The sequence below is a fragment of the Rhipicephalus sanguineus genome, chromosome 5 (genome assembly GCF_013339695.2).
Source record: "Rhipicephalus sanguineus isolate Rsan-2018 chromosome 5, BIME_Rsan_1.4, whole genome shotgun sequence".
NCBI classification, from domain to species: Eukaryota; Metazoa; Arthropoda; class Arachnida; order Ixodida; family Ixodidae; genus Rhipicephalus; species Rhipicephalus sanguineus.
In genome coordinates, this window is record NC_051180.1 from 6,141,567 (window position 1) to 6,156,621 (window position 15,055).

The 15,055-nt window shown below is 46.2% G+C and overlaps 1 protein-coding gene and 1 long non-coding RNA gene across 2 annotated transcripts in view; both read left to right on the forward strand.

Moving 5' to 3' along the window:
* The window catches only part of LOC119393144 (uncharacterized), a 445,271-nt gene that overhangs the window by 423,587 nt on the left and 6,629 nt on the right, over window positions 1-15,055 (forward strand). The gene's annotated exons all lie outside the window — the stretch shown is intronic.
* LOC125758686 (uncharacterized) lies at window positions 8,618-9,792 on the forward strand. The gene is made up of 3 exons (XR_007416311.1): window positions 8,618-8,779; window positions 8,948-9,062; window positions 9,211-9,792. It is a non-coding gene; the product is annotated as an uncharacterized LOC125758686 (long non-coding RNA).

Genomic DNA, 15,055 nt, shown 5'->3' on the forward strand with positions numbered 1-15,055 from the left:
ATCACCATCTGGGCCACTCAGGGCTCACTCGGAGACATTGAGGCGAACCTGCAACAAGCCGCGAGCATAGTCGACCGCTATGCCCGCCAGTGTGGACTTCAATGCTCACCCTCCAAATCAGAATTCGTGCACATACGCCCCTCGCCAAAGTGCACGGCCAAAATTGAACTCTCGCTGGAGACAGGTCCAATCCCTGAACAAAAAGAAGTCCGGGTACTGGGGCCCTTTATTAATCAAAACAGACGGTCAGACATCACATTGGCCAAACTCCGTAAGGTGGGAGACCAGGTGGGCCGCATGGTCCGCCGGGTCTCTAACAAACGCGGGGGGCTACGGTGCAGAGATGCCTTGCGGCTAGCACATGCATTTGTAACCAGTAGAATTTTATATTCTACCCCATACCTCCACCTGCGGAAGCAAGACGAGGATGCACTTGAAGTCATCCTTCGCAAAATAGTTAAGCGGGCCCTCGACCTCCCCGTGAATGCCTCGAACCAGCGCCTTCTAGGCCTGGGCATGGCGAACACGTTTCGGGAGCTTCGAGAGGCCCAGCTCACAAATCAGTACACTCGACTCTCAAAGACGGTAGCGGGTCGCCGCCTATTAGCCCGCTTACATATCCAACACACCAACATCACGGAAGATCGCGTTCAACTCCCATTCGAGTGGAGATGCGCCCTCCACGTGCGCCCTCTTCCAAGCAACATGACAAAAGAAGACCACAATGGCCGGCGCCTGGCGCGGGCGGAAGCCCTGGCCCGCCATTACGGATCGAAACCCGGCGTGTGCTACGTGGACGCCTCCGGCCCGCACCATGGGGGATGGTATACGGCCGCTGTCGTCCACGAGAACCGAACAGTTAACGGGCTCACTTTCCGAGCCCGGGACATAATACACGCGGAGGAAGTCGCCATTGCATTGGCAGCTTGTCACCCCGCATCGCAAACCATCATCTCCGACTCGCGAGGGGCCTGTCGGAACATCGAAAATGGCTGTGTCGCGGACCTAGCCTATCGACTATTGAAACGTTGTGACTATCAGGGAATCCCCGCACCCCGCCGTATAGTCTGGGCTCCTGCTCACATGGGATTAGAAGGGAATGAGGCAGCCGACGCCGCAGCCCGCGCGCTCTCTTACCGGGCATTCCCACTCGCCTCCCGCGATCAGGAAGACCTCGAATTTAATCCTGTCTATTCTTTCCGCGAAATTGTGCAGTATTACCAATCTGACCACAGCCTTTATCCACGCCCGTGTAGTAAAGCGGAGGAGCGGCTTTTACTCCGTCTGTACACAAACACTATGCTGTGCCCGGCAGCACTAAAACACTTCGACCCCGCCTTTTCCGGCAGTTGCTCGCACTGTGGGGAGAAGTCTTCGGACATCTACCACATGGTGTGGGCCTGCCCCTCCAATCCTGCTATACCCCCTATCCCCAACCCAACCCCCCAAGCAACGCTGGCCGACTGCCGACGTTTGGCTGATCACTGGCAAATAGCCGGCAGCCGACTTCACTGGCCACTAGGCATCCGAAAAGGGTCGGCCGGAGGTGCGCTGCCAGCTACGTCGGCACTAGATCTGCTTAAAGTCACTGGAACGGGAAAAGTACCGCGACCGTCGTGCGCGCCGCCATATTTGGTCCAGCGCCGCCGAAGCTGCGGTAGTGCGGTGTTGATTTCACGTGGAGTAACGCATGTTTTGCGCATTGCGTGCGCTTTTGCAGCCCCGAATGAAGCATACCGTTGTTCTCTGACTGATTAGGAAAGAAATAGCGGCAATTTTCACTTGCCTACATGCGCACGCACGCGTACTAAAGCGATAAAGAAATGCGAACTGCGCGGCATTTACGCGCTCGGCTGTCTGCATTTATTAAATGCGAAGCATTTCTTAGCGAATTTCTGTGACTATGTACGTGTCTGTCTATCTATCTATCTATCTATCTATCTATCTATCTATCTATCTATCTATCTATCTATCTATCTATCTATCTATCTATCTATCTATCTATCTATCTATCTATCTATCCGCCCACGACTTTGTGCTGTCCTGGCCGCTTCGTTAATGGGAAGTACACCAAATTTGGTATGGCATAACATGACTGTATGACAAATTTAAATTAAGGTGGTAACATGAAAATAATGACATGCATGCCATGTACGGCATGATTTACATGCCACGCTCATGGTGCGCTCGCGACCGCTTCGATAGCTTGATACACAACAGAATTGGTATGGCGTGACAAGAGTGTATGACGAACATAAGTGACTGGTTATAACGTGCAAATCATGACAGACGTGCCATGTAAAACGTGCTTTGCATGACATGGTTTCGGAGCGCTCGCGGTCGTTTAATGAAATGCATATATACCAAAATTTTTATGACGAGCTATTTCTGTATGACTAACGTTAGTGATAGGTGCTAACATGAAAATCATGACTTCCATGTCATGTACGGCATGACTTACTTGCCACGCTCATGCTGCGATGGCGGGTGGTTCGCTAGCTTGAAATCCACCCAAATTGGTATACCGTGCGGTGACTGTATGATGAACACGAATGACAAGTGGTAACGTGAAAATCATGACGGTATTTATGTTGGTCATACAGTCGCGTCACGCAATACCGATTTTGGTGCATACCAAACAAGCGAACCGGCCGCGAGAGCATCATGGGCATGGCATGTAAATCATGCCATACATGACATGCGTGCCATTATTTTCATGTTACCACCTGTTATTAACGTTCGCATTACAGTCACGTCACGCAATGCCGATTTTGGTGCATATCAAGCAAGCGAAGCGGCCGCAAGAGCATCATGAGCATGGCATGTAGATCCTGCCTTACATGACATGCGTACCATTATTTTCATGTTACCGCACGGTATTTATGTTGGCCATACAGTCACGTCACGGAATACCGATTTTGGTGCATATCAAACAAGCGAACCGGCCGCGAGTGCATCATGAGCATGGCATGTAAATCATGCCTTACATGACATGCGTACCATTCTTTTCATGTTACCGCACGGTATTTATGTTCGTCATACAGTCACGTCACACAATACCGATTTCAGGGCATATCAAGCAAGCGAACCGGCCGCGAGAGCATCAGCCATTATTTTCATGCTACCATCTGTTATTTGTGTTCGTCATACAGTCACGTCAGGCAGTAACAATCTGTAGCACTCAGTTTTCATGGCACGCTGATCATTATATGTGAGCCCAAAGGCGTCAATTTTACGCCAAACATAATAAAATGTTATTGTGCATGAATCTCCTGCGACAACCACGCGAAACAAGCTGCACTAGTGCAGGGTCGGCACCAACGTTCCATGAAACATTCGCGAATTCTCAATGAAGCGCTTACCTCACAATGCGGGTATCAGTCGTGGGAACAAATTTTTCGCGTCTAATTCTGTGCAGCCACACAGCCCGTCGTGTGGCATCTTTTTTCCCGCTGGGAATGGTAAAGAGGGCCTTACCCGGGCTTTTTCGGTGCCTCGATAGGCTTTCGATGAAGTCTCAAAACGATACGGGATGTCGTAATGTTCCTGTACGCTTTCCTGAGCCTATAGAGACAATCGCCCTCCAAAGCGCCGTGCGTCTGCGGCCGGGAGACACTAGCCAGGCGAGCGAGCTGGACCATTTATGTGGCCAAGCCGCCGAAAGGGCGCGGCGGCGAAGAGAAAAGGAACGCGGTACTTTTCCCGTTACAGCGACTTTAGATCTGCTGCACGATTCGCGCCACCGTCGGTGGCCAAGTGAACGCCGAGCGCGCCAAACGCTTGTCGGCACTAGGTCGGCTGCACGATTCGCACCACCGTTGGTGGCCGAGTGAACGCCGAGCGCGCCAAACGCTTGTCGGGGCGACAAGTCGGCAACACGTCGTGCCGGCCTTGGTTGCCGGCAGAGAATTCGAACAGCGTGTATTATTTTAGGGCAGCATAAAATACACTGCAGAAAGTGTAAACAACTCCTACAGTGTGATTTTTTAAACATTACAAAAATCACCTGTGACACACAACATACTTGTGGTCCTTGAGCTGATTACACCAAGTGATAGAGATTATTTGTGCGAACAATCCAAATACATTATTGACTAAATAACAAAAATAATAGCGAGCCATTACATTCGTGCATGGTTTCTCCAGGCGTGCGTATCTACTTCAAGAGATTTTTTTCTGGACCATCATTCGCCAAGTGTGCGACAGTATTTATATACATGGGCGTTAAACTAGGCTTTTGTCGTTGTTCGATGCTTAAAACGGATTCTTACAAAAAAAAAAAACGTGACCGAAGCAAACAGTGAATTTCTACCTCAAATTTGATGGCATAAATATTAAATCGTAAGATTTCATTCCAATTATTGCAAACTCAGTGGCTACAGTTAGTCAGTTGCAGTAGGTAAGGCAGTGTAATTTGAAGGTCATAAATGAACTTTATTTAGATAGGCGATTATTTATTTTGCTTTTTCATGCAAGTAATGTCACCCGCTTGCATTAAGCCGAGCTCACATAATACATTTATGTCATTTCTGAACTAAAACGGCCATTAAAAACCATTCTGTATAACTTAAAAGAAGCATCGTCTGTATACAGACAACATGAAGCATGAAAATTTTTGCGTGCTGCCCGAGCAGCGCTGCACCCAAACAGCCTGTGGATAGAGAGATGCAATGTTTTGTTCTAACAGCTAGTCCTTTATTATGTAATTTGCGCAATGGAATGAGTAAGCGTTCTCATCTTTCGCTGACGGATAAGTCAGGCAAACGGAAATACCATATATGCTATGTGAAAAAAACTTATCAAAAGGCGTGGCCGCAATGTAAGATTTTAGTACCAATACACGAATAATATATAAACAAGAAATATTCTTTCAAGATTGTTAGAACGAACACACAGCAGTGCCAATCCACTGAAGACTCGTGCTGTGGAAAATAAAACGCAGGTGGAAAAGTGCGGGAAAGAGCCAAGAGGAACCGCGCGCTGCTCTACAGTGTAGCTAGGGAGCGTGGAGTGAAAAACACACTTAAAAAAAGAAGCAAAATAACATATGCGCTACTGCGGCCCGCGCCCCGGAAGCTCCCGGTGGGGAGAGGGAAACTTCTTTTTTTTTCCGCTGTTCTCCGGTTTTCTTTCTCAGCGTTTTCTAGAGCCGCCTCCTCTTTCGAAGAAGCCGCACATCTGCAGGCACGCCTAAAGCCGCCAAGAAAATGGGACACATGTCCGAAACAGCACCACTAAAGACTTGCGTTTGTCAAAATTTACGCGTGTACGTCTAGGTAGTAACAAGTTTGAATTAAGTTAACGCGAATTTATCTTTTTCTTTAATGTGCAATGTAGTTACACCTTTATCTCTTACAGATAATAAGCTCATATTCCTCGATATGCCTATTTGAAAAGTTTCTGTTATCCCATCACTTCGTCAGAGGTCGCCTTGCATATGTTCGTGACATTCATCATTTTAGCACAGCATTTCAAATAAAAATGTGAACCCCTGTTTTTAATAAAAGACAAAGCAGGTACACCGTAACCTACATTGTAAAGAAGTTAAAATAATCCCAACGATGCACTGCCTCAAGATACGCAATAATGCCAGTCAGAAATCGCATGGTGATCATTTTATACGTCTTGAAAATACTAAACAAAAAGATAAGCAAGCGAATATGATGCATGGAAATGCATGAGAAACATTCCGCGGATTTGTCTGATCTTCTGACTCATACGTGTAAAAGAATCGCATAATGGAGCATTTGCGGCGGGTAACGCGCAACGCGCACTGCTGTTCTTTTGGAATGTTAATAAAATGTTTACTAGTTCCATTATTTCACATAATGATAATTATCAATGGGAGCAACACGTGCTTAAAACTGGACGCTGTAGCTTTATATTTCTATGATTCTATGGACGCTGTAGCTTTATATTTCAAGACGCGTTAGACAAATGCATAGCTAGTGCCTCGCGGTAATCTGCCGTCGTCGGTGCCTCGCATGCAAAACGAAAAAAAAAATGTAATAAAATTACATTGCTAATAGCAGACGCTTCACGTGCCGTTGACGATATGTGTGGCTGACTGTAGAGGCTGCGCAACGTGCGTACCGTACGTGCGTACCGTACCGTACATATGAGAACTTAATTATCAAGTCCCTTGCTGACGCATCACATGGGACCAGGTGCACTGCTCGACACCGTTAGATTGATTTATATATTTGTCCAGCCTTACATCGGCTGCATAGAGCGATGAGGATTTGTCAGCAGAGCTCATCAATCTAACGCCGTTGTTATCGAAAGCAGAGCAAAATAACGCGACGTGGTGAAAAGTATTCGTCTCTGATCGAGTGACAAGTTGAACACTGGTCAATTTTACTTTGAAGTTCAACATTTAGGTTTCGAGCTAACAAGCGCGAGCGCGTTTGGGCTGTATGTTGAGGAATAAGTCATGTAGTGTAGCTACAAACGCGATGATGGCCTTTGGTCAAACAAGGAAAACAGCAATGACCGTCAACCACAGACGTAAGGGAAACTTCCGGCTAAGGGATAACATCGAGTTTTGCTCTGAATTGAACCTTGAGAAATCGCAAGATTTGAACACTCTGGAGATCAACGTATTTTCCACCAGGAAGTACATAACGGATAAGAAAGTGCAATCACGCGAATTTATGTTTAATGTGGCTTTACAATGGTCAATTGTGCCGCGGTATAGAATTGACTGAAATAGTTCGCAAATGGCACGTTGATTGTAACCGACCATATACATTACACCATCTATTAATTATAAACTTTATTGAAAATGAATTAAATCATTCTTTCTCCCATCGGAAAGGTTTTGGCTGCTTTATAGCGAGACCGAAAAAATATTAATTTCGTCACACGAATTGTGCGAAATAGAGTTCTCGCGGACTGTACAACTTTAATGGAAAATTTCAGATACGTGTTTCAGGGGCGCGAAAGCTCTAACTGATTACATGAAAAGCTGAATTGCGAAGTGATCTTAAAATCTGGCGTTCTTGTAGCTTATTACACGTCAATTTGTCTAAGAATGACGTCGCATTTGCAGTTCTGTTCCAATCAATATCCCCAGCACTAAAGTTATATGTTTGATGTGCCTCAGTTTTCCCGAATCCAGCCGAATATTTCTGATGTGCACATTAAGTATGTGAATAAGAAAAGATACAATTGCGGAGTTGGTTAGAATGCGGAATTTAAATGTCGAAATTTTTCACCTGTTTCGCAAGAAACTTCAGAACCTTTAGCGATCGGGCCGCCGAGAATCCTCCGCCGCATTGTCATGAGCACCTTTCAAGCCTTATGATGACCTGTTATGATGAAGCACTTATATGCTCAATGTACAGTGGTACGACATGAGTGCTTTTCAAGTGTACCGAGCGTTTACGGTTTCTGCTCGAAGCTCAAGAAAATGTCCGCCTTTGCATGCATTAGACGCAAAGCATTTGGTTGAGCAACATCAATAAATGGGAATAAATGCGAGTGAGTGAGTACGAACTTTATTCAGTGCGAGTACCGAGCAGAAATTTAATTGTGATCCTGATACTATAGCGCGCTAAGCTCTATTAAAATATCGATGATTTTGAACTGTCCACCGAACTGTCCACCGCTTTAGCACGGTCGTGAATATAAATACATGATTGATCTGATCGAGCCGCATGACAGAGGGAGGATATCAGATATAATGAAAACATTTGGAATATAGAATCGAATATCGTCATACTTGATTCGGTCTTCGGGAATAGCCCATATGCGTTAATACGAATATTTCAAAATATCATCTATGTCCAAATAAACACAAAATTAGCGTAAAAGTCGCTTGCAGAGCCAGAATTCGATAGTCCGCACACTCTGAAGAGTTTTGATATTTGTACTTGATGCTCAGTTTATGGTTTTCATGTTAATTTGTTTTAATGTCAGGGTGCCAACGATATTTTGTGCTAACAACGAAAACGGTTCAATTCAAATTCTATTCGCTTCTTGGACGCATTAGCGCTAGGCATGTGCTTCAGTGGAAATTTCGCGCGCCTTTTTTTTCTCACCAGACACACGTGCGTTCCCCCGAAAAAAAAAAAAGTGGTAAGATGGGGTCTTGCGGTCTTACTCTGGAGAGAGAGCGCACGCAGCATGCATCACATCCCTCTCCTAGAAAGAATGACAAGTCCTGAAAGGAGGAACGGAATGTGCCGAGGGCGGCGGGGCGTGCAAGCGGAGCGCCGAACCTCGGACTTCTCGCGGTTTTTTTTTTTTTTTTTCTTTGTCACCGCGCTGGGGAGGGAAGCGAGCTCCGTGGCGTGCGGGAGTTCCCTTCCCGCGAAATCGTAGCCCTTTCGAGCGAGGACGTGCTGAAACACTACGCAGAGGCGGGCATTGGGCAAGCACTCAGAAGCATTTCGTTTGCCTTGATCCTGGAGGCGCGCGGCCGTCTCCCGCTGCCGAGGATTTGACGCGAACTCGTAAGTGACATTCTATTTCCTCGGTGTATCGTATGGTGACTTTTGTCTAGCGACAAAATCAAATTTTATTTGCGCAATTGATGCGTCAATCTGGTCGTCTCTTCTAGCGGGCAGATCAGAAATGTTCAGGCGAACGGTGGTTATATTTGTCCGTGGACCCAAGACACCGTTGACGGGCAAATATGAAAGATTTTCTTGTTTTTTATTTGTGGCATCTTATTGTAAGACCGTAACCTATTTTGCCGTTTTCTCTAAGGAACACTGCAACAAGGACTTGTGTGGATAGCGTGCTGCGCTGGTCTCGCCAACTGAAAAGAATTCTGGTAAGACGCATGCTTGGTTACAAAAGTTTCACGCAATCGCTTTTCACGTTGAATTTGGTCGCAAGTGTGCTGTAAATGCCGACTACACAATATGTGACTGGCCCGCGGCCGCTTTGAAGGTAAGATTGTGTTCTCATTAATCTATTTATTGTACCATTTGTTTTGCAGTGACATTACGAGCCAACAAGGAAAACCTCAATCCATCCTGTCTCCACATATTATCAAGTTTGTGCGCTGTGGAGCTTGAAGCACTTCTCAGAATTTCAGCACACTCGCATTTATTGTAAGTGCAGTGTTTTTCTTATTTGTGCAGTGACAAAATAATTTTGTTTAGTTGTGTGAATAGAGTTTCTAGACGCGACCTGACTGTGCAACTGGTCAAGTAAATAGTCTACCTTTCTCAGAGTATTATTCATTGTTCTTTCTTTCAGTCTTTTCCGACAGAAGAACAATGCAAGTCTCACATCTTGATGAGGGTGGCGATTTACCCTCTCGCATCTCGACGGTAAAACGTCGCATCTGCGTACGTGTTCAGGGCCAAGAGCACGAGAACTGGCCGAAAGAAGGGAGCCGATCCAACAAGAATGCCGTCCGTTTTATATATATATGTCAGCGCTATCATGCAGCGATCACATGGACTGTACGGTTGCGTTGCACAAGGGCTGATGCAAACGCTCCGTGCGAACAATGTTGCATGTAAAATTAGTGCATCTATACAATTGCAAAATAAACATATAAAGAGAGAAAACTTATATTCACGTCTTTCTGTTATTGTGTGTTACGTATTGACACGTTAGTGCAGACCGTTAAAGGCGTTTAATTCCGTCTTACATGTGCACTCTGCCCGTAATTAATTCAGATAGAGTTAAACACCTCTATAAACTGCCCGTTCACATTAAATACGACACGCATCAACACACAAGAAAAACAATTGATGCGTTTTGTTAGAACACGCACAAAAAATAAGAAAAAAAAAGCAGAGCAATACTAGCGAGGAACGTCCGCAACCGACCCACGGCCGTCGGTAAATCGACGCTTATGTGATGTCAGGCCTTGGTCAACCCGCGAGCGGCATGCACTCGGCATCGTCGGCCACGGTGGACGGGCCTACATCGGATGCCGACGCAGGCCCACATGAGGCCAATGTCAATCCCCAAGACCGGCCCTACATTGGTTGCCAAGGTTGGGCCAACGACAGTGCAGTTGGCCAGCGACATCAGGCCGACATTTTGCCAAGGATAAAATGTTGCTTTGGGAGGCGACCCTGCTTGGCTGTTCTGACCTTCAGGCCCAAAAGGCCTTGGTCCGACGAGCCCAGGCAGCAGCCGACGCTAATGGGGTCCCGTACTAGGGAGCCCCACCTACTGTTTGTAGGTGCCGTCCCCTTAAGGGGTAGTGCCTGCATACCTCCCTTGTTTTCTTTTTTTTTTCTAATAAATGTTTTTACCACCACCCCCTTAGACGCACATGGCTTTGTAAATCTTGCAAGTTAGGAAGAAAATGGCGTCGGACGCCAACTGCGCGTGAGAGAGGGCCGGGAAAAGAGGCAGTTGTCGGTACTTAAGTAAAAAAATCACGCCATATCCACGGAATGAATGATGATAAGTGGGCGAAGCTCGAGAGGGAGAGATCATCGGTAAACCGTAACTCTCCCGTGAAAGTTAGCCCATTACATCATTAGAAAGACGTTAGACTGTGCGTATATTATACAAAATCAACTTTTATTTTGTTCTTGCTCGTTTGTTGCTTCGTTTCTTCGTTCGTTCTTTTCATTTCGTCGTTGTCATGGCGGCTGGATTGCGAGGTCCCTTCATTATGACGGCTTTATGGTCCGTGAAATGAAGCGAGAGAGGTTAATTCTTGTACTGGCTGCAGTGGGAAGTTTGCAAACACTTAGTCTATGCACGTCCCTCGGATCGTGGTAGGTTGCATATGGATACATCTGAGTGCGTATTTGGAAAGCATGTGCTGCACGATCCAGTCATTGGCAATAAGGTCCACGTTGAAGTTCCCAACCAGCACAAACGGACGGTTCTTGTAGTTGTTGTCGTAGTCACGTAACGCATCGTCTATAAACGACTTGACGTCATCGATAGACAGGCTGGGTGCGAGGTACACGGTCATGACGGCGACTAGCAGACGACTGAATCGGTGGACCGGTGTTTCGACGCGTGGTGGCGATTCCGGGTTCGATTGTCGGCTCCGCGATGGAGTGCCAAGCATGAAGCTTACCCCGCACCTCCACCAGTGTAACGACGTGGGATCGACGAGGACACGGAGCACGACAAACAAACACGCTTTATCGATCAGAGAAGATGATGATGATGATTTCCTTTATGCATGGCTCACACCCACTCTGGGGGATTGGCCAAGAAACGATTAATTTTAGGTAGAAGTGGCCACATATGATTTCTATAGAAAAAATGCATAATGCTAATTTAAAATTCAGAGTTAGAACTGCAACGTCTTCTTCGTCCCTGCGCTGGGCCAAGAACACTCGCGCTGCTTCGTTGCCATCACCACTGGCACATACGCGCGGCATAGGCGGTCGCGTACGAGCTAGGAGGGACAGCAGACCCGGCTTTAGGAGCTTCGCCCCTAAAAGGAAAAATCTAGGGACTTTAGCCCAACGTTAATCACTCATATGTTCTGACGTTTCACGCATTCCACCAAGACATGAGCTCCTTGCAGTGATCGTGCATACGTATTTGAGTAGATACCGCGAAGTGTCAGCGCAGCGAGCTGTTCGGGGTATGCTTTCCCACGTAACACAAAAGAAGCTATTTGACGTCTAAAAGACGTCTTGAACGGCTATCAAAAAGGGATAATAAACGTCTTGGTCAAGACATTCCCGTAGCCGTAGACGTCTATCCGACGTCTAATAGCTGTGCTAATGTCCCGCTAGTTGACGTCTTTAGAAGACGTTTTGAAAAGACCAAGATAAGACGTTTTATAGACGTTCTTATTTTCTCGCCGTTTTCGAAATTTTGGACTTTCGAAATATAAAATAAACTAATATAACTGTCATTGCAGCAAGTTTGGTCGGCAGCCTGACGGCTACCATAGGAAGGTAGAGATTGAAGGGACCGAAAGAGCTCCCGCGAGAGCACTTTCCTGTTTTTCTCCCACTTCCTATGTCAGTCGTCGAGCAAGTGACCAAACAATCAAGCAAGATCACTAACATACGTACATACCTGTTTACCCACGCATGTCTTCACTGTTGCATATATAAATTTTCGACGCTGAGTTTACTCGCGTTTATTGCGGACCGAATCAAGTTGTTGCGGTCACTCATATATGCCGCGTGAATTATTGACTACTTCAGCACACCATACATATCCAATTTTAATATAAAAGATATCGGTTTATAATAAATTTGAACACGTACGCAGGGGATCAACACGTATACTGTATTACATAAATGACGTTTAGCGGATGGCGCGCAAATAAATAATCGCGCTTCTCAGCAACAATAAATTATCCAATGATGTTGTCAAATCGGCTTTATTAATGAATAAAGCACAACCAAATGTGGCACAAAACACGTCGGAACGTGACCGCACAAGGTGAAGCTGAGTGGCACGGCAGCGACGTAAATAAAATTCTGCACGAATGCACTCCAAATCTCGTCAAAGAAACTGCACTGGCTTCCGCATTAGGGTGGCGTGGTCTCAGGCCCAATATCTTGCACAAACAGCAGTGAAGAAAAGCTGCGCATACAGAGAAAGCAAGTAAGCTATAGGATTTACAACAAATAACAGATCATCAAGTCACTCTAGAGAAACATGTTAATTACAGATATGATAAAGTGCTGTCATGTATTAAGAAACGACAATCAACCATAACCGCACCTACAGGCGAGGCGCCTACGGTAGAAGCTTTCCACTTTGCCAGTGACAGGCCGGCATAGTTGTAAGCATGCTTGCTTAAACTATCTCCGCCTGTCACTAGCTAGCGTGCGTGCGTGGAACCACGAGCTGTAACGCGCAAAACATAATTATTCAAAATAGGGCGAGTCGGTCTGGCTTACGATTCGCACCGGCGCGTATACTATAGTTTTGCGTTCGACCACGCGGTTCAACCTAGCAAAGAACTGTTCACATTTTAATCACAATTCTAAAACCTTTCAGTAAAACCGACGAAAAGTCAGGTGCACTTACCGAAAAAAGCACTCTATCCGAACGTGCACACTTTCTTAGCTGTTTGTCTGGCTGCAACGAAGGTGGTGAGCAGAAAAATCGCTTGGAGTGGAGTGTCGTTGAGGAATTTTTTAGACCTCTTAGTGTTTTATCTTGACTCAACTTTTGTGTCGTTTAAGGACAAGTCTTATGTGCAGAGAGACGGGGTATGTATTGGCTCCTGCGCCGCCCCCATGTTTTGCGAGATATTCTTAGCCTTTTGTGATCGACGCATTGCAGCCAGCCCTGACGAACGTGTTGTTAAATGTATGAGATACGTTGATGATTTTTTAGCTTTTATGGAACTGGACGACCTCGAGTACCGAGGCAGTGTTGTCGATAGGGTTTTAGATGTTTTTAACAACTGCTCTAAAGGACTCAACTTCACCTATGAGTTGCCAGTAGATGGATGTATTCAGTTTTTAGAGGTGCGTATGCAATTTACTGATAACCATGTTTGCTGGGCGTATCAACCCCGCTCTAAAAAGCAGCTTTTAAGTTATAGCTCGGCGCATTCGAAGTTGGTCAAACGTGGCATAGCGATGAACTGTCTGCGCGGCGCTCTACAGAAGTCTTGCCGACACAGGGTCGTGGAAAGCGTGCAAGCGCAAGTGTCTCGCTTGGCAGACGCAGGGTTCCCCCGTGAACTGGTGGCCTCTGTTGCAGAAAGCCTTCTCAAAGAAGTAAGGAATGAAGCACGTTCTTCCACAAAGGAAGACCGAAGCCGACTTGGTATTCGGCGGGTAGGGGTGCCCTACATTCATCAGCTTACGCATCGCTTGAAAAAAGTGGGCAAGAAATGCGGTGTTGATGTGCTCTGCACTGCACCGGGTAAGCTGATGCGGCTGTGTCCTGCTGTGAATGAGAATAGAACGCAAGGATGCACAAAAAAACACGCTACCAGTTTCGTTTCCTGTGTTGAAGGCGTCGTCTACAGTATCCCTTTGTCGTGCGGAAAATGTTACGTGGGAGAGACGGGGCGCTGTTTGAATGACCGGCTAAGAGAGCATCGAACAGCGGTTTCATCGCTTGCCGCGGGGGGCCACTTGGCCGATCATTGTAAGCGCTGTGGGTGCGCCCCAGCATTTGGTGCAACTCGGGTGTTGGGAAGGGGTCATGACCAGCTGTGAGGCCATGTATATAAACAGGGAGGCGGATAGGTGTGTAAGTGTGCCCTCAATTGTCCTAACGAAAAAGGCCATGCGCGACGCGTAGCTTGGCACGTGCAGCTTGATGCGAAGGCAGAATGGTGACGTTTCCATCAGTTAAGATGTTGTTTTACAACTTTACATGTCACGTGTCCAGAGTAAAATTTTCAGTTGAAGTCTAGCGGGCGTCCTGTGTGCTTCTTTCTCTGTCCTTGTTTTGTTCCGCTATATTATGTATTTAAGTCAAGACCAACTAGCCCAAATTTCAGCTTTTCCTGTAGCTGTGCTAACGCCACGTTATTATAAGTCTAGAAAACTGCTTGCAAGAATTCTAAAAAACTTCTTGCTAGATCTTTTTAAGAGCTTTTTTAGACATTTATTTTTCACGCAAACCAGCTTGTCGAGGCGCTTGCCCTAGTCAATTCGTTGTATCCTGCCAGTGTTTTGCAATCACTTTTAGCTGTTCACTGTCAAGCGTAATAGGTAAAGGGATGCCTGTGTAATATGGCATCAGGTTTATTTCTGGAGCTTCTCTAGCGAGCAGAATTGATAATTCAAAAAAGGTTCAGGGGAAGATGGACGCTTAAGGAGATGAGAAATTCTTCGACAAGGTGTGTTGCTGGAGTCGGCGCTTCGACAAGCAAACTTGTCTTCTTCAAAGCTGTGAATTGACAAGTCCGCTTGTCGAAATGGCTCCAGCGACACCCCGTGTGCAATAATTTCTTATCTCTTCAAGCTTCCATCTTCCTCTGAACTTCTGCCTTTTTTGAATTATCAATTCTACTCGCTAGAGAAGCTCCAGAAATAAACCTGATGCCATATTACACAGGCATCCCTTTACCTATTACGCTTGACAGTGAACAGCTAAAAGTGATTGCAAAACACTGGCAGAATACAACGAATTGACTAGCATGTTGCTGGAGCCAACATTTTGACAAACTAACTTGTCT